Genomic DNA, 19,406 nt, shown 5'->3' with positions numbered 1-19,406 from the left:
CGGATAAGAAGTGGAGAGACAGAGAGACAGAGGAGAGACAGAGAGGGAGGTCTTCCATCTGTGTAATTATTCCCCAGAGGCCACATGGTCACGGATGACTTTGACAGGAGCCAGGAGCTACACTGGGGTCCTCCATGTGGGTGGCAGGGACCCAAGAACTTGGACCATCTTTCTCTGTTTTTTTTCCCCCTTATGGGCCAATAAAAAGGAGTTGGCTTTCAAACCAGAACCCAAATGGAATGCAGATGTCATTGGTGGTGGTTTCATCTGTCATGTCATAACCCAATTCAAAGAAACTTTACAAGGAAATGTAAATATTTAATTTTAAAAAAAGCATTAGCAGCCATAAGCTGTACAAATTTGGGAAATATTAGGTGATATTTAATTACATGTAAATATTATGTCAAACATACAGAGTGAGTTTATTTCTTCAAACACTTAACATTTCTTTCTAATAAAAATAGGAAAATTCCATCTGCTAACTTATTCTCTAACATAGAAATATAACATGTTCTAAGGCATCCTTGAGTTGATGATTACACTGCAACATAATCATAACATAATGTAAATGTTATTGCATAAATAGTATATCACAAAAGTTGATTGTTTTATAGTTTGAAAATCCTGTGATACAAGGATTAAATATCTTTTAGAGGAGTACACTGAAGTTAAAGTAGAATAACTTGCGTAAGATCACAATGCTTATGAACTGAACTTGGACATTACTGATCAGAGTCCAAGTAGATGACACAGGCAGGCAGGAACACTTTTGAGTTTTGTATAGACACTGTACGTGGATTCATAATGTTTAAATAAATGTCTGCAACCCAAATTTTTTGCACACGGCATTGACTTATAACAGATTCTCTCATGGTTTTCAATTGTTTTAAGACAATCTACACAAAGTGCCAGCATGATGGCTGCCTTGTCTTGCCTTGGAAGCACCAGCATCCATATGGACACCCTTCCATGTCCTAGCTGCTGCACTTTCGATCCAGCTCCTTGCTTGCGGTCTGTGAAAGCAGTAGAGTATAGCTGAGAGCCTTGGGAACCTGTGCCTGTGTGAGAGACCTGGAAGTAGGTCCTGGATTCTGGCTTTGGATCATCTCGACTCCAGGCTCTTCGGTCATTCAGAGAGTGAACTAGTGGATGGAAGACCTCTCTGTCTCTTTCTCCTTCTCTCTGTAAATCTTTCTCCAATAAAAATAAGTAAATCTTTAAATTAAAAAAAAAAACTATCTACATTGAAAAAAATAAAAAATTCCCCAATACTGATGGTGATATTTAAATGAACCAAACCACTAAATACTTATTAAGCCTTATGTTACAGTAAGTACTTTTCCAGTCAGTAGTTCAGAAGTGTGACTTTCTTCCCCTCCACCCATCCCCACCTGCCCTGCAGCTAATTCACACATATCATTAAAGAAAGATGAATTCACAGACAGTGGCCAAGTGTGATGGAGTGAACAGTAGGCAGTGGCCCAGTCCTTCTTCATGCAATGCTCTTGGTAGCTTAAAAGTTCTTGGGCTGTTCAGAAAGATGGGAGAATTAAGAGATAGGGAAGTTTGGAGAGATAGGGAATGTGTGAAGCTGAGGTAACTTTTAGAGATCATTTGAAATTCCATGAAATTTTCCTTTCTGGGGACTAGATGAATGGAAAGAATGTAGAATATGGGGTGGGGAATTGCACAAGGTACATGTTAGGATGGTCTTTTGAAATGCACAGGCCAGTCCCTGGCCCCCAGGGGTGGTGGGGGGTGTCTCTGTTTACCATCTGGGAACAATGTGGCAGAGGCTGTGTCCTTGCTCCATCAATCCTGACTCTGAGGATAGATAAGGAGATGGAGTGCTGGTTTCTTTCTGGCTGCTTCCTGCTGTTATGTGGGGCCTTGATGTGCAGCAGATATCTGTGCTCTGGATTGACAGAAGAGGAGTTTTGTTTTGTTCCTGTTTGATGACTTGGGTTATTGTAGTTATCTGTTCATTTAAGAACTTGTGAAATTGTACATGGTAGAAATTATAAGAGGAGATAAGAGAAACATTGTATATGACAGAAAAGATGGCCAGAAAAAGGCAGGTGGATTTGGGGAATACATCCCACAGCTTTCTGTTTGGGGGATGGGTGAGTGCAGAGGGTCCAGTTAGTGGGAAAACAGATGTATGTCTGGTTGTGGCAGAGAGAGAACATTCTTTTTCTGTTTAGTATGCACTTGCTGGCAAGGATATGTGAGATGAAGTCGGTCTGGCCTTCTTTCAGCCCAGGGCTCCCTCAATTCCTCCCTCTATTTATGGAAACCCTGGTTGCAGTCAGAGTTAGAATAAGGACCACCCTGGGTTCCTCAAGCTGAGAAGGGCAAAGCAGAGACCATGGTCAAACAGAGTTCCAGGGGAAGATGACCCTTCAGCAGGGCTGCAGTGCTAGCCAGCAGAAACTGTTTTCATCCAGTGTTTCATGTGCATGGCTACCTAGAATTTCATTGCTTCAAGTCTGGAGAAAATAGATGTAACTACACAGGTTCCAAAACAAGCAGTCATTAGAGAACTCAGCAAAGTGCTACCCTAACAGGGGGAACTGTCTCATACAGAGGCAAATAGAAGCTGACAGAAAGGAATTGATCATTAACAGGTGTGGGAGGCTCAGGCCTGTTTACATCTTAAGGGAAGTGTGAACTTTCTTAGGGACACGCCCTTGACTCTCATTACTTGTCTGTACTGGGAACAGTGCAGATCTTAATAAGCTACTCCACAAGAGGCAGAATGTCTAACAGGCAATGTTTAGTTTTACCTGCAGTGTCACTGACCCTAGGCCGTCCTCTCCATAGTGATGGTTACTTGGCAAGCTGAGCAGAGCTAAGGACTTGTTTTAGCTCTAGATGTTTGGTGGCTGGGTTTGGACCCAAGAGTCCTTCAACCTCAAGGTCAGTTTCATTTCCAGTGGCCTGGTTCTTGGCAGAGCTGATAGAGTTTGCTGGAAGACAGCTTTTATCAAGGCAACTGTTTGCTCAATGCCCTTTGAAAGTCTGACTTTCTTTATTTTTTTTAAGATTTATTTATTTTTATTGTAAAGGCAGATATACAGATATACAGAGAGGAGGAGAGACAGAGAGGAAGCTCTTCTGTCTGATTATTCACTCCCCAAGCTGGAGCTGAGCCAATCTGAAGCCAGGAGCCAGGAGCTTTTTTCAGGTCTCCGATGTGGGTGCAGGATCCCAAAGCTTTGGGCCATCTTCTACTGCTTTCCCAGCCACAAACAGGGAGCTGGATGGGAAGTGGAGCGGCCAGAATTAGAACTGGTGCCCACATGGGATCCAAGCACGTTCAAGGCGAGGACTTTAACCCTACATCATCATGCCGGGCCCCAGTCTGGCTTTCTTAATGGCAATGAACTTTCAAGACTTTTATCTTACTTAAAATTCCTTTTCTCTCTTAACACATCCTGGAGTAAGAATATTAAAAACGTATACTAATATTCTGAAGATGTTATATTTGGAACTTTAGTCCATCAATCTCATTAGTTTCATCTAAGACTTTCACACTTTGAAAAGAGTATAAGTACTCAATTCTTGCTCAAGAGGTCTGGCCTTGACCTGTGCAATTTTATTCAGTTCAGAAATGGCCTCACATCCCACTACACACTCTCTGAGCATACAAATTTAACATTTTTTCTTTCTCAGATTTCAGATGCCACAACCTCCCCTTGCATGATGAACACCCATACTTTCTGCAGCATTTCCTATAAACAATTTAAATGTGGTTGTCAAAACCCAGGCCGGTTCCTTAAGCTCCTTTCCCCACAGGGAGGATAATTAGCACGGGCAAGCTGCAATGGAACAAGGACTGCTCCTTCATCTTACTTTGGTTCTCTGTATGTCTCTTTAAAAGCTTCCACATCCACAGCCTGTTATTTCAGGATAATTAAATATAATTTAAAGAATACTTTTTCTTTTCTGGAAAAAGACTTCAAGGGGGGAATAAATATTGTTTTTGATAAGAATACCATTCAAGTTCCTATTTGAAAATGGAAAATAATCAGACATAAATTGAGAAGTGGGTTAAGTTACAGCATATCTTCTGAAACTAGGAGCCAGGGGCTTCTTCCTGATCTCCCATGTGGGTGCAGGGTCCCAAGGCTTTGGGGGCATATTCCATTACTTTCCTAGACCACAAGCAGAGATTTAGACAAGAAGTGGAGCAGCCAGGGACATGAGCTGGTGCCCATATGGGATTCCAGTGTACTCAGGGCAAGGGTTTAGCCACTGAGCCATCGACTGGATCTATAGCTGTATTATTTCTAACAGCTTTCAATTGGCACCCATGTGGCTTTCTACATTTTCTTGCTGAAAAACACATTCTCTTGACTTTAAAATTGTTGAAATCTTATTTTGTGGATTAGTAAGGTTTTTCTTACAATGTAAATGAAAATAACTTTATTTCTAAAATAAAATATAAAATATCAATTTAAATATCACATCAACTGTAAACAGTGTAATTTCACTTTTTTCTGGATTTTTAAAAGTTGCTTTGTTGTGTAATTACTCTAACTGATGTTTTCAATTCCTTGTTGAATAACAGTATTAAAGTGGACATCTTTGTTCCCAGGGTTAGAGAGAAAAATCCCCCATTCAATACAGCACTTCCTGTTGCTGTTGTTTGTTGTTATTTTATTAACATATTTTCCATAATATATAGGCACAGGTATTCCCTCCTCTACCTCTCCTTTCCTCCCTGATTGTATTCCCCTATATTATTATAACAGTGTAGCACTTCAGCAACAGTCACAAGTTCAACATTCTTCTATTTAAGTGTATCATAGCACTGTAGATATAAAAATTGGTAGAAAGTCTAGTACACAGTTGTCCTTTATTTTAGGAGTAGAGATGCAAACTAGTCTCAATTTTATAGTTCATCTGCGAGATTGTGTTTGTATGCATGTTTACCTAAATATGTATTTGCTTTATAGTTTGCATGAATGTTGACTTATATCAGAGAGAACATACAATATTTGCCCTCTAGGGAATGGCTTATTTCATTGAGCATAATGGTCTCTAGTTGGGGTCATTTTATTGCAAATGATAGAATTTCATTCTTTTATTGGCTGAGTAGTAGTTCATACAGTAGATATAGGATACTATTTTTATTCTTCACTCATTTGACAGGCATCTGGGTTGCTTCCATGCCTTCATTATTGTTGATTGTATTGCTATAAATGTAGGTCTGGAGGTCATTCTCTCATACGTAAGTTTCACTTCTTTTGGATATGCTTCCAAGAATGGGATAACTAAGTCATAATGATAGATCATTCTCAGTTGTCTTAGCACCCTCCACACTGACTTCCATAGTAACTATACTAGTCTGTATTTCCACAAAGAGTGGCACAGGGTACGTTTCTCCCCACATCCATGCCAGCAGGTGTTGTTAGTAGATTTTTGAACGTAGACCAATCTCACCGGAGTTAGGCAGAAGGAACCTCAGCAGGTTTTTCATTTGTATTTCCCTGTTAATTAGGGAGCCTGAGCACATTTTTGTATGTCTAGTAACCATTTAAATTTGTCATTTTGAAAAATATCTGCTCATTTCCTTTGCCCATTTCTACATAGTGTTGCTTGGTTTGCTGTCATTAAGTTTCTAAAGTACTTTGTAGATCTTGGGTATTCATCCAGTATCTGTTGTATGGTGTGCAAAGATTTTTCTTATTGTGTTGGTTACATCTTTATTTTATTTCTTTTTTTTCTTTTTAAAATACTTTATTTTTGATGACGTTTACATACTTGACCAAAGTGGGAAGCATGGAGGGTTAGAGAATGTGGGAGAGAACAATTTTTTTTCTTCTTCCTATTATATCTGAGGGAAGTGGGAAACAATGGGGGGGGCTGCATCCAGCCTCCCAATCCCTTCAGTACCTGGGGATGGAGAACAACCATTGATGTCATTCCAGGGTTCCCCAGTGTGGAGCATGTTCCAAGGGTTCTGCTCAAGTGATTTCAATAGTTCAATAGTTCTGAAATCCTGTTTATCTTGCTGCTTCAAGGATGAGGAGATCCTTCCAGGGTTCATTGGCTAACATAGTCCACCTGCGATTCTCCATTCACCCAGCTACTTGCTGCCAAAACTTGATTGAGGTAGTTGATGAACCTACTGTGCCCATCTTTCTCTGCCATGGTACCAGATGTCCTCTGAAGACCCAATGGACACTGCCGTATCCTCTATGTGCATCTATGTATGCCTTCCACTGTTCCATCTAAGCCGCTGAGAAGGCCCATTTCTGACACATACACTCAACGTTCAGACCACAGATCTTGTGATTCTGCTCATGGTTGGTGCTCTGAGTCCAGCAGTTCATTTGGGTAATCCCCAAGAAACTGTGTTTGAAGTGATCCCAGACTTGACTCTTGTGTGTGTTTATCAGCACAGGATTGGGTTTTGTCCATCCCCCACATCAGTATATACACACACTAGTAGTTCCAATTGCTGAGTCAGTTCTGTCTCCAGCCCTGTCTCTTATGTAAACCAATGGCTGCTGAGGCCCAGCCCAACCCTGGACACCACACACTCATGCCTTACTTTCACCAGCAGGAGGTGTAGCCTAGTTGGAGTGACTACCATACCCCCACTATCCAACACTCCCTCCTCTAGCCCTAGTTCATGTGCTTGCCAATTAGTACAACAGACTGGTCTAGTCTGTCCTAAATCCTATTCAGCTCTGGTACATGTCAGTGGACATTGGAGCCTAGCTCAACCCAATCAACCCCACTATCCAGGCAAAACTCATGCCAACAGGTGCCATCACCTGTCTAACCAGGGCCACTCCCAGCCAGGGTAGTCATGCTTACCAGTAGGAATTGCAACCCAAAATAGTTATGCCCACAGTTTTCCTACTGGACCCACTCCCAGTTCTGGATATTTCACTTTCCAGGTGGTTCTGAGGTCTAGCTTAAAAGTACTTATCCACAGTCCTAGCACTTGCCAGGTGATACTATGGCAAAACCCAACCAACCAGCATATTTTCTGGTTATGCATGCACCTGTGGGTGCAGTACATTGGCCCAGGCTAGTCTTCTCTTGACTGAACTAACTTGCAGGCCAACAGGTGTTGAAACCCTGCCAGGCTCCTATCCCAGTTCTCATGCTCACCAGTGTGTGCAGTGTCCCAGCACAGGAGCCCCTCATAAACTCCTTACCAGGCTCACAACCCACCTCTGCCCCCCAAGTCCACGTTAACTGGTGGGTGCTGCAGCCAACTCTGGCAAAACCCATCCTACTTTGGAATCTGTTACGGGCTCTATAACCTAACCCCACCACCCAGTTCGAGTTCATGTTGATGGGTGCTGCAACTCTGTCCAGCCCAGACAACCCCCATTCCTAGTCCTAATGTGAACTGGCTGGTGCTGTGGGCTGATCTGGTCTGTTTTGAACCCCATCCTGATTCTGTCAATGGGTATTATGAACTGGCCCACCCCAAGATTTGACCCACATGTGTGGCGGGCAGCACCACAATCTCGTCTGTTCTGGACAGCTCCCAGCCTTGGTTCTTGCACTCACCTGCAGGGACTGTGTTTGACAGAGGAGTTATCTTTGCTTTCTTAATTATTTACTTTGCTGTACAGAAACTTAGTTTAATGTAGTCCAATTTGTTTATTTTGGTTTTGACTACCTGTGGCTTTGATGACATTCTAAGAAGTCTTTACAAATGCCTATATCTTGAGAGTGCTTCCTATGTTTTCTTATAAAGGCTGATGGTGTCTGAAGATTTAGACTCTGGATTCATCTAAAGCTTATATTTGTTTAAGGTAACAGTTGGGATTCTTGTTTATTTATTTCTACAGGCTGATTTCGAATGACTCAAATCCATTTCTTGAAGAGAGCAAACTTTTTCCCAGGATTATTTCAACTTCTCTTGTCAAAGATTAATTGTTTGCACATTATGGGCTTATTTCTGGGGTTTCTATTCCATTTCATCGATCTTATTCTTTGTTTAGGTACCTGTATTGGAATGCTTTAATTGCCATTGTCCTGTAGTATGTCTTGTGTTCTGGTTTATGAATCCTACAGCTTAATTTTTATTCTTCAGGATAGGTTTGGCTAGTTGTGGTTTCTTTTGTTTCCAGATAAAATTTCCTATCATCTTCTATTTCAGGGAAGAATGTTGATGAGGTTTTGATTGGGATTACACTGAATCTGTATTTGACTTTTGGTAATATGGATGGACATTTGGACTATATTGATTCTTGCCAATCTAGTGACATGGTAAATTTCTCCATCTTTTAATGTCTTCTTGAATTTTAAAAAATGTTTTGTAATTTTAATCATAGAAGTCTTCCACATCTTTGAATAAGTTCATCCCAAGGTATTTAAGATTCTTTTCTGCTATTTTAAAAAAGAACCGAATTTATAAGTTCTTTGTCAGGTATGCAGCTATTTGTGCATTCAAGAGGCATTGATTTATGTTCACTGACTGAGCACCCTGCTACCATGACAAAGCCTTTTTTTGGCTGGTTATATATGCCATGCATTATCATTAGGTACATTTATTCTGCATTTCACTTTTTCAGAGGTTTATTATAAAAAAGATGTTGGGTTTTATAAGATTGCCTGTATATATTGAGACTGTACTATGGTTTTTGTCCTTCATTACATTAGTGTGGTATATCAATGTATTGATTTATGTGTGTTCTACTACCACTGTATCCTTAGAGAGAGTAGCCACTTAATCAGAGTAAATGTTCCATCTAAAATGCTATTGTATTCTGTTGAAAAACTCACTACTACTTAAAAAGAATATTGGTCTATAGCATTTTTGTTATTGATACTCTCATCTGCAGTGTTGGGACCAAGGTAATACTGGCTTTATAAAATGAGTTTGGAAGAACTTATTTTATTTTTGGAATTATTCAGTCAGAATTTGTGTTTATCTTCAAATGTTTCTTATAATTTATAAACGAAGCCATATGGGTCTTGGCTTTTCTTTGATGGGGGTGTTCATTCAAGGTCACTACTTTCTATTTGCCTGGTTACCTTCTCTATTTCCTCATATTTCAGTATCAGTAAAATGTCTATGTCCAAGAATTTATCCATTTTCTACGTTACATTATCCTTTCCCTATGATTTCAAATTGTTTGTTCTTCACTTTTCCTCTCCATGATAACTTGTGTTTTGTGGACATATTGATCTGGAGGTTAAGTAACATTTATTTACAGATGTATTTGTCTTAAGAGTAAAAAGAAAATCCGTGCAAATTGTGCTTTTCTATTTGTCCTACAGATAACAGTTTATCAAGCCAAATAAGAAATTACAGGTAACAGACCAAAAAAGTTCATTCTGAAATTCTTTTCAGAAGTAAAAATGAAACATTTCAGTCATAAAGTAAAATAGCTGTTCCCCAAGCTTACTTAACAAGAATTTAATAAAGACTTTTAATTGTTGTTCCAAAAGTAGAGAATTGTTTCAAAACCAGAAATCTGAAGTGGTTCTTTCAAACAACTAAATGCATTAAATCATACTAAGAAATCATGAGTAGATTGGAACGATACATTTAGACACTCCTTAGAGTGAAAGTTGACAGGAAATTCAAAAATGAACGAATCTTCCCAAAGGTTGCTCATAAATAACACAACAAACATCACTAGAGTGTGACTCAAAAGAAGCAGGTGTTCAGTGACTATTTGTTGAATAAATAAAAGGAAGAATAGATGGGTAATTTGAACTGTTTCCCAGTTAAAACAACTGAAAACCTTGAGTTTACACAAATACTGAACCTGAAATGTTACAGAAGCTCTATTCACAAACAAAACTGTGTATCTTAATTTTTTTGTCCTTTTTACTCGACAGATTTCTCTTTGGATTTCTTTCCATCTATTCTGATACTGTGCAAAACCGCTCTCTTCTCAACTCTGCTCTTATCTCCTTATTCAGTCAAACCCTTTTGTTTCTCCTTCCAATTGGCCCATATGTCTTAGCTTTTCTGTGTTTCTATATTTATACATGACCTTCTGAGTTCATTCCCCCAGAGTGTTCAGATATTTTCATAGCTTTAAATATTTCCTCTATGCTGATGACTCAAATACCATTTCCAGTCTTTACAGTTCAATGAAGCTCTGGTTCCAAGAATCAGAAATCGTATTGCCAAACTTCTGATTCCAAAGTAAAATATTTTCTCTAGAACTCATAATGAGACCTCTTTGTCTCTTAAATCAAATTTAGGCAGTGACACGTAGAATTCAAAGTGTGCTTCTCTAATTGCTTCTCCCAGTAAGAACCCTCTCCCACTGAAGTTGTTGTAACTCTCTACAACCTACAGCTTCTCCATGCCTATGTCTATGGCATCATAAATCTCTCTTCTCCTCTCAGAATGTATCCTATGTTACTGAACATTAAATACAATCGATTCTAACAGTGCAGTCCATATGATGACATGGTGAAAGACAAGTCAAAAGACAGAAAATTAAAGCACAGACACTGGGCATAGAAGATAGGGAAACATTTTTCAGTTGAAATGAGTGATTCCAAGAAAGTAAATTATTTCCAGAACTAAATTTCAAAACATGGGGTATTCTAAAGATTAACTCTATATCATTCTTTATTATAGATTCCATTTCACTTGAAAGTATTTGTATAAAACAATGAACCTCTTTTTATTCACAGGGTTATATAAACATTTTACTATTTTCCAAGTTTCACTAATCCACCCTTTTCCATAGGTTATGACAGCAGATATGGAAACACACAATAAAATTGTACAGCATTATGGCATTTTACCCAAGGAAAAGTTATGTGCCACAAATCAAAATAAGTAAAAACTAAGTGAATAAGAATGAGCCTTTATTTATTACCAAAGCAAGTATCTTGGCATTAAGTGGAAACTGTCGTAGGAGAAGTCCAATATATGCTATGTAGGCAAAAGAAAATTTGAAATGTGAAGAAGTGAACCATTATTTTCGTTAGGGAAAGAAATAAAATAGACAATGCTATTTTTACATTCTAGTAGTTTAAACCAAAACAAACCTTTGAGACTAAGCTATGTGTCTGTCCCTGGCTGCTCAGGAGACAGTGATCAGGGTGTGGCCACTCTCCCTGCCTTCATTTCTGTCCTCAGCTTCAATTGGACAATACCAGATATTAAATGTTTTATTAAAAAATCTTGGTTCAGAGGAATGAGTACCCTACTCTCCCAGCTATGTGGCCATAGCTGGAAGAACTAGCACCAGGCCAGGGTTTCTGTGGTGGGTAAATCCTAATCTTGCCCAAGCCCGAGGTGTGAGAATTTTCTTCGTTCACAGTGATCATGCTGTGACCGGGTCTCGTTCAGCTTGGGTATGCCCAGAATCATGGCTCTGCTCCCCCCACAATGTTGGTGGATGGATTCCACGTTAAGTTGGCTCAGAGGCACGGATACCTTACTGTCCCAGCCACGTGGCTGTAGCTGGTAAATCCCATGCCAGGCCAGGATTCCTGCTGGGGACCCTAGCTCCCTATTCACTGATGCCAACCCACCAGCGAATCCTGGTTTTGCAGGCAATCAGAGCATCAATCAGCACCAGGCTCTGCCTGCTGGCTAGCCGGTGGCAAACTTTGGAGTCTTGGAGGTGAGGAATTACCACCCAGGGACATCCATTGATAAGGTCATGGTATGTGTAGGGGAGGAATGAATCCTGAAGGATGCCCAATGACAGGGCCACTGTACTTGCAGGAAAGCAAGGGGACTGAGACTTAGTGGTTTGGAGGGGAGAGACCTGAAGATCTGTGTGGGTTAGACTCATGCGCCAGCCCACATGGCAGTCCTGAGGTGGGCTTGTGAGCATGGAACATTGCTGACCACCACACACCAGTATACATGAAAACTAGGGCTGGGGGCCTGCACAACTGGACTAGATCACAGTTACTTAACTGAATGACAGAACAGGTGATGGGTCTCATTAGGCAGGGCCATGACACTAACTCTAAGGGGAGTCGGTGAAGAGGATCAACGAGGAGAGTGGCGCGCGGATCAACATCTCAGAGGGCAACTGCCCGGAGAGGATCATCACCCCCACAGGCCCCACCAATGCCATCTTCAAGGCCTTCACCATGATCATCGACAAGCTGGAGGAAGTATCAACAGCTCCATGACCAACAGCACAGCGGCCAGCCAGCCCCCGGTCACCCTGCCCCTTGTGGTGACGGCCACCCAGTGCGGCTCCCTCATCTTCAAGGGCGGCTGTAAGATCAAAGAGATCCGTGAGAGCGCGGGGCCCAGGTGCAGGTGGTGGGGGACATGCTGCCCATCTCGGCCAAGCGCGCCAACACCATCGCCGTGGTGAGTGCTTCAAGCAGATCTGCCTGGTCATGCTCAGTCCCCGCAGGCCCGGGTCATGACCATCCCGTACCAGCCCATGCCGGCCAGCTCCCCGGTCATCTGCGCCGGCGGCCAGGAGCGCTGCAGCGACGCCACAGGCTACCCGCACGCCACCCACGACCTGGAGGGACCCCCGCTGGACGCCTACTCGATCCAGGGACAACACACCATTTCGCCGCTCGACCTAGCCGAGCCCAACCAGGTGGCCAGACAACAGTCTCACTTTGCCATGATGCACTGCGGGACCGGATTCGCGGGAATTGACTCCAGCTCCCCCGAGGTGAAAGGCTATTGGGCAAATTTGGATGCATCTACTCAAACCACCCAGGAACTCACCATTCCAAATAACTTAATTGGCTGCATCATCGGGCGCCAGGGCGCCAACATTAATGAGATCCGCCAGATGTCGGGGGCCCAGATCAAAATTGCCAACCCGGTGGAGGGCTCCTCCTCTGGCCGCCAGCATTAGTCTGGCCCAGTATCTGCTCAAAGCCAGGCTTTCCTCTGAGAAGGGGATGGGCTGCAGCTAGAACGGAGTAGGTTCCCGCAGACCCCTTCTGCTGTTCCCATGATCCAACTGTGTAATTTCTGGTCAGTGATTCCAGGTTTTAAGATAATTTGTAAGTGTTCAGTTTCTACACTTTATCATCCGCTAAGAATTTAAAAATCACATTCTCTGTTCAGCTGTTAATGCTGGGATCCATATTTAGTTTTGTAAGCTTTTCCCTGTTTTTAGTTTTGTTTTGGGTTTTTTGGCTCGTGAATTTCATTTCTGTTTGTCGATAAGAAATGTTAAGAGTGGAATGTTAAACTTACAGTTTAGTTCTGTAATGTCAAGAATTTAAGAATTAAAAATGGATTGGTTAAAATAAAAACATGGCAGGGCCACGTCTCTCACTAACACGTGAGAGAATCAGGTCCGGGGTAGATCCTGTGGGGAATATGTGGCCAAAGCTGTAGAAATACAAGTCCCACTAGTTATCTCAAAAGTTGGGGTATGATGAGCTGAGCTAGCTGTGATCATGGAACATGCCATCACTCGTGGATACAGGGACCAAGAATATTCTGGGTGGGTTCAGGCTATAGCATTCGCACGTGCATCCTAAACAGGATATGAGGCAGGCTGGGCCATAACATTCATCAACTGATAGTAGGCCAACATGTAGGGGCAGGCTTTGCTGGGCAAGGGTCTAGCACTTGCTGGCATGTGTGAGATTGGGGTCTGAGAGTGGGTTGAGTGGGGGAACTTGGGAAACTCCCCTACTTGGTCAAAGCTCCCATTACTGAGCACATGGTACAGCCAGGCTACAGCACACACTGGCAAATGTTAGTCGTGACATACTGGACTGCAGCACCCAGCCAGCACATGTAAGATCCAGCAGGGGAGGGGTCAAACCTAGAAGGGGGCTGCATGAGGGGCTCCCCTGCTGGACCACCACTCCCACTGCTGAGCATGAGAGTTAGATTAGGGGCAGACCAAGCTGGGCAGGGCTACAACAACTTTTGGCCTCATGTGAATTGGGAACAGGGAAAGTCAGGCTGGATGACTATCCCTACTGGTGCATGCATAAGTCAGAGTGGGTGTGGGTTGATTGGACTTTACCACAGCATTAGCTAGCTGATATTGGCAGGGGACACAAATTGTGTCACATTAAACTGCAGAACCACCTGGAGAATGCAAGATCCGGGAGTGAGTGTGGGCTCAGTAGAGAAACAATGGGCATTTCCCTCTTGGGTTGCCACTCCCTCAGGCAAGCGTGAGAGCCAGGACTGGGGCAGGCATGGGTAGACAGAGAGTGACAGCCACTGGCATGTGTGTGGGCTGGATAGTGGGGCTGGTTGGTTTGAACCAGGCTTCAATGTACATTGGTATGTCTGAGAGCTTAATGGCATGGGCAACAGACTAGACCAGTCTGCTAATCGTATTGGCTAGCACAGAAACCAGGATTTGGGCCGAGATTGGTGAGATTTATTATGGGTCACTCTGACTAGACTGCAGTTCCCACTAGTGTCCTTGAAGGTCAAGTGTGGGGTGGGCAGGATTGGGCTGGGCTGCAACACCCATTGGTTTGTGTAGAAGACAGGACTGGAGACAGAACTGACCTAGCAATTGCAACCAGCAGCATGTGCATAAGATGAATGGGGTGACAAACTGTGCCAGACTTTGTACTGACAAGCACACAAAAGAATCAAATCTAGGATCATCTTAGATAAAGTTTCTTTAGGGATTCCTCCAACTGAACCATTGGAGTCAAAACTCCAACCATGGAGAGAATTTCAGGCTCCATGGTCTGACCATGGAGATCACGTGTCAGAGCTGGGCCTCTTCGGTGGTTTAGATGGAGCAGTGGATAGAATATCCAGATGCACATGTAGGGTATGGCGGTACATTGGAGTCTGCAGAGGACACCTAGTACTAGAATAGAAGATGGAGGACAGAACAAATTGATCAACTACCCCAGCCAAGTGTTGGCAGTGAATATCTGGGCAAATGGAGTTTCTAAATTGGACTATGCCAACAAATGGTGACTGTGGAAGTAATGGTCTCACCCACCTTTCTGTGCCCTTTGACCCATATCACCCTAATTAACAATGTCAAAACCATCCAAAAATAAATTAATAAGAGTAAGCAAAAATAAACTCAAAGAAAACTCTTTCTGTTGATGGGAAAGATAATTAGTGAAACAATCTTGAAGAATACTATGGAGATAAAGAACTTAAAATAGATCTACCATTAAGATCTACCTATCCTACTTCTGTGTGTCCATACTTAAATAAAAAAGAAAACTAGTGTACCAGTGATGCTTACACCCCTATGTTTATTGCAGCATTATTCACAAAAGCCAAGATAGGAAATTAAGCAAAATGCAGCACAAATAAACAATGAAATGTTGTTCAGCCACAGAAAGATAAAATTCTGGCATTTAAAATCAATAGCATTGGGGAATATTATGCTAACTGAAATAAGCCAGACACAAAAAGAACAATCATAGTAATAATTGACTTAAATGTCAAATAGATTACTATTTTAATCTAATGTAAGATTTAGATCAAATTGATCTAAGTCTATTGATTGCTCTAAATGTAAACATGGAATTTTATGTTAAGTGAAATAAATCAAACACAGAATAAATATTCATACTAATAACTGATTTCAATGTAAAAAAGAGATTACTGGAGGCTGGGAAAAAGAGCAGTGTGTGGAGGGGTAATTAAATAATATGTATCAACACACAGTATGTTCTACCACATGCTGATTACTTTGAAGTTCATAATAATGTATTATAGATTTTATGAAGAACTGAAAGAGATGAACTTGTGCATTCCAAATGTTAAGCCATAACATTGCCTAATTCTATGGTTTCAGTTTGTACACTCGTGTCCTAAAATATTACACTATAGTTCACAGATGTACAAGTATTGCATTATGATCAAAGATTTAAAGAAAAACTTCATCTGGGTAAAAACAATTGTCCAATTTAATTAAACTGATAGAGGAAGGCCTTTTCTTGATAATAATGTAGTGACCGTTAGCCTGCGTTAAAGCAGTTTTATCCTGCTAGAAACAGCGAATCTGCTCTCAGAATCAGCATCTGCATTTTGTGGTCAGTTTACACAGCACCCTGTACATTGATCCCTCCTATTCTAGTGAAAAGATGATATCACCAGGAAAGTAAAGTTAGAATTAAAGCTGTGTGTCCACACATGTGTTCATGTAACATACGTGTGTGCCCATGTACAAATGCATTTTGGAAATACATATAGAAATAGAAAACGGTTTTCAATGGTGCAGTCAGAAGAGTGGGTGATCTTAATTGTCAATAAACCCAAAGATTTTGTGAATTCTAAATGTGTAAGCAATGAGAAATACAGCAAACTAAATTTTTTAAAGTAATGCAGGAGTAGGTGTTTCACATACAAGTCAAGATGTCCACACGTGAGATAAGGTTTTGGCAAAGAAGTTAAATGCCACTAGGAATGGTCTCAACCCATATAAGAGCACCAGGGTGCAATTCTTGGCCAGAGCTTCCAATTCCACATTTTTCAACACTGCAAATCTTGTTGGGGGATGAAGTCTCTGCAACTGGTGGGAGACTTAAGTTTCAACCTGGCTTTGGTTCCATCACTATGTAAACTGTTTCAAGTATTTAAAGCGCGAATTAGCACATGACACTCTCTTGATCTGTCCCTGTGTCTTATAAGTAAATAAATGTTTTTTCAAGTTCATAGCAATATTTCCCTCCTGAACTTGGTAAATATTTAGACTTACAAAATAATTTGTTGCTTGTGAGTAAAGAATTTACTGTTTTCAATGCCAATAAAGAAGAAATGCAAAGTAAGATTTTGTATTTATTTATTTATTGTACTCTGGAACCAAATTCTACAAAAAGTGAATGGTTAATATCGGACAGGATTTGCCCAGTCACTGCCCTGAAAATCTCAATCAAAAAGGCAAGAATTTCATCAGCTTCTTCCAAGATTTTTATCAAGCCAGATTTCCCTACCTGTTCTTGAGAAGGGTTATGTTCTTTCCCCTCCCCCCTTCCTGTTGAAAGGCAGAGCAATAAAGAGAAGAGCAGAGAGAAGGGCAATCTTCCATTTCCTGGGTCACTCACTAGATGACCACAACAGCTGGTGTTGAGCCAGGCACGAGCCAGGAGCTAGGATGTTTGTTCAGGTCTCCCATGTAGAATGGAAGAAGTCAGATATCTCAGCCAACATCTGCTGTTTCCTGGTCATATTAGCAAGGAACTACCTCAGAGGTGGAGCAGTCAGCCCTTCCATGGGATGTAGATAAATCAGGACCACATGATGCATTTCCCTCTAGAGTAATTTAAGAGTTCTGCAATGTTTCCATTCCATTTTTGAGTGCCACCTTCAGTCTGGCACCTTCTTTTCTGATCCCACTTCATGCAAATGCATCTGGGGAGACAATGGGTGATGGTTCAAGTGCTTAGGTTCCTAAAATTTGCCTGGGTGAAATGGTAAGTCTCTGATTCCTGACATTGGTTTGACCCATCCCTGACCATTATGAATATTTGGGTAGAAAACCATTTACTGGAAGTGTGCTCTCTCTCTCTCTCTGTGTGTGTCTTTCAAATAAAAATACATCTTTTTAAATGAAACATGCAGTCTTTACACTGTTTTTATTCTTTTTCACCTTTTCTAGGTTATATATGTATCAGACTATTTTCTTCTTTTTTAAAATTTATTTCAGATTCTAAAGTATAATATTTGCTCCCAGTTTAGCACAAACTATTAGCTGTATGACAGGGATCAGGCAGTAGAAGGGAGTTTGACCTAGTTCTCACACTATTTCTGACTCTTGAGTTCATGCCAGCTTCTTTAATATTGGTGAAGTGGAAAAACAGGGAAAATAGATCTTTTCTTTTCTGATAGCTACCAACACCTCTCAGTTCCACAGCCCATGCAAGTTGTTCCACTTGTATGTCTGCCTACAAGGCTCACAGTGAAAAGAGCTGACTCCTAGAGGAACTTTTAGGTACCAACAATTTCTTGAGACCTTTGATATACACTTTTTATAGCAGAAATCCAAGAGATGATTGGGGTCATGTAGCAACTTCCATGCAGCATTCAAAACACCAAGATCTCAATTGCACATATCCTAAATTCATTTAGGACCCTGTGGAAATCTATAGGATCTACCTCCCCAAGTATTTGGAAGTAGGAGCTCTTGATGAAAGCAGAAGTGGTCCCTGCATCAGCATGTCTTCCAGGTCCTTCCTGATATGATCTTCCATGATTTACTTCTACACTTATTCCTCAGTTCAAGGCCTGGCAATAAGAAGAGTTCTAATAATGTGATAGCATTCTTAGCTTCCTGGGACTACCCCCAATCACTTAACCAGGGGAAAAGAATGCAGTGCTGCTTCCCAGAGAATAGGATTGCATCTTTGAATCAGACAGCATTTCTGGAGCCTGGAAGTTCTTTGCTTTCGTTTATGGAGACAGGGTTTCTGAGACTGACCCATGTGTATTCTTCTTTGTTCTTCCTGTATTTTATACTATAAAGCATCCACGACTTTCTGTAAGACAATTTGTCGCCCTTGGCATCTCACCACTTTTACAGTTAAAAAAGAAAAGGCAGAGTTCTGCACTTCTGGCAAAACAATAGGATTTGAAACTCAGCAGGCATGTGATTTTACAATAAAGTCAAAAGACCAAGAACTCTAACTTCTAATCCTTCATGTTTTAGAGTGTTGATTCCAGGCAGTTGTACTACTTGGTTTTTTCAGTCTCTCTTTTAAAGGTAAAAGTCTTGGTGTTTGAGTCCTAAGAGAGTAAAACATATTTTGTGCATCGTGAAGCAAGATGGCATTAAATTTCCCATTTCCTTCTCAATGTTTGGTTTAACTGGTCAAAACTCAGGGCTGACTGAGAAGTGCCCTGGGAGCTTTTGGGAGGTTAACTATTGAGTTTCATCTCTGGCTTCATGGAAAGCATCTGCAAGCAATCAAGATAGAGAAAGCAGCTCAGAGTGGGGGCAGCCTTCAGGATTTGATTTAACTAAACTTCCCTGTGAGCCACATTTTTTTGTTTACATACATTCCTGATCTGAAGGCCAACTTCCTGTCATAAAACTGCATACCAAATTTGAACATTTAGAAATATTTGCGGCTCTAACCATTTTAACTCTGGAAAACACTTCAAGGAACAGCTTTAAAGGATGTAGTTTGAAAATGCAGCACATCACTCCAAGTTTCACAAATCAGATTCCTCTTAGAAAATTGCACACATTCTCAGCAAACATGCGCACACATGTATGGAACTAACTGCTGTTTTCCACAGAGAAAAATTAATCTGTGCAAATCTTGTTTGGATACATCTAAGTGACCAAGCACAATGAATGGTGCTTATTTTGCAAAGGCAAGCCCCAAAAGCAGACACAGCATGTGAATAATTCCTTCTGGTATAGACCCCAGCAATGCAAGTTCCTGAGATGTTCCAGCTTTTGCGGTTCCTCTGACTTCTTCAGTATGTTGTCCCATTAGCAGATCTGTTCAATTTTCTACCTCTTCTTTATCTTTCATTTTCAAATACAGTGCAGTATTTTCTT

The 19,406-nt window shown here is 41.2% G+C and overlaps 1 pseudogene; it reads left to right on the top strand.

Annotated features, from left to right (window-relative positions):
- The window catches only part of LOC101519439 (poly(rC)-binding protein 1-like), a 76,775-nt pseudogene extending 63,572 nt beyond the window's left edge, over nucleotides 1-13,203 (top strand).
- Nucleotides 13,204-19,406: the final 6,203 nt, after the last annotated feature.

The sequence above is a fragment of the Ochotona princeps genome, chromosome 7 (assembly GCF_030435755.1).
Source record: "Ochotona princeps isolate mOchPri1 chromosome 7, mOchPri1.hap1, whole genome shotgun sequence".
NCBI lineage: Eukaryota > Metazoa > Chordata > Mammalia > Lagomorpha > Ochotonidae > Ochotona > Ochotona princeps.
Note: the sequence above shows the minus strand (reverse complement) of the source record. Positions and strands in the feature narration are given on the sequence as shown.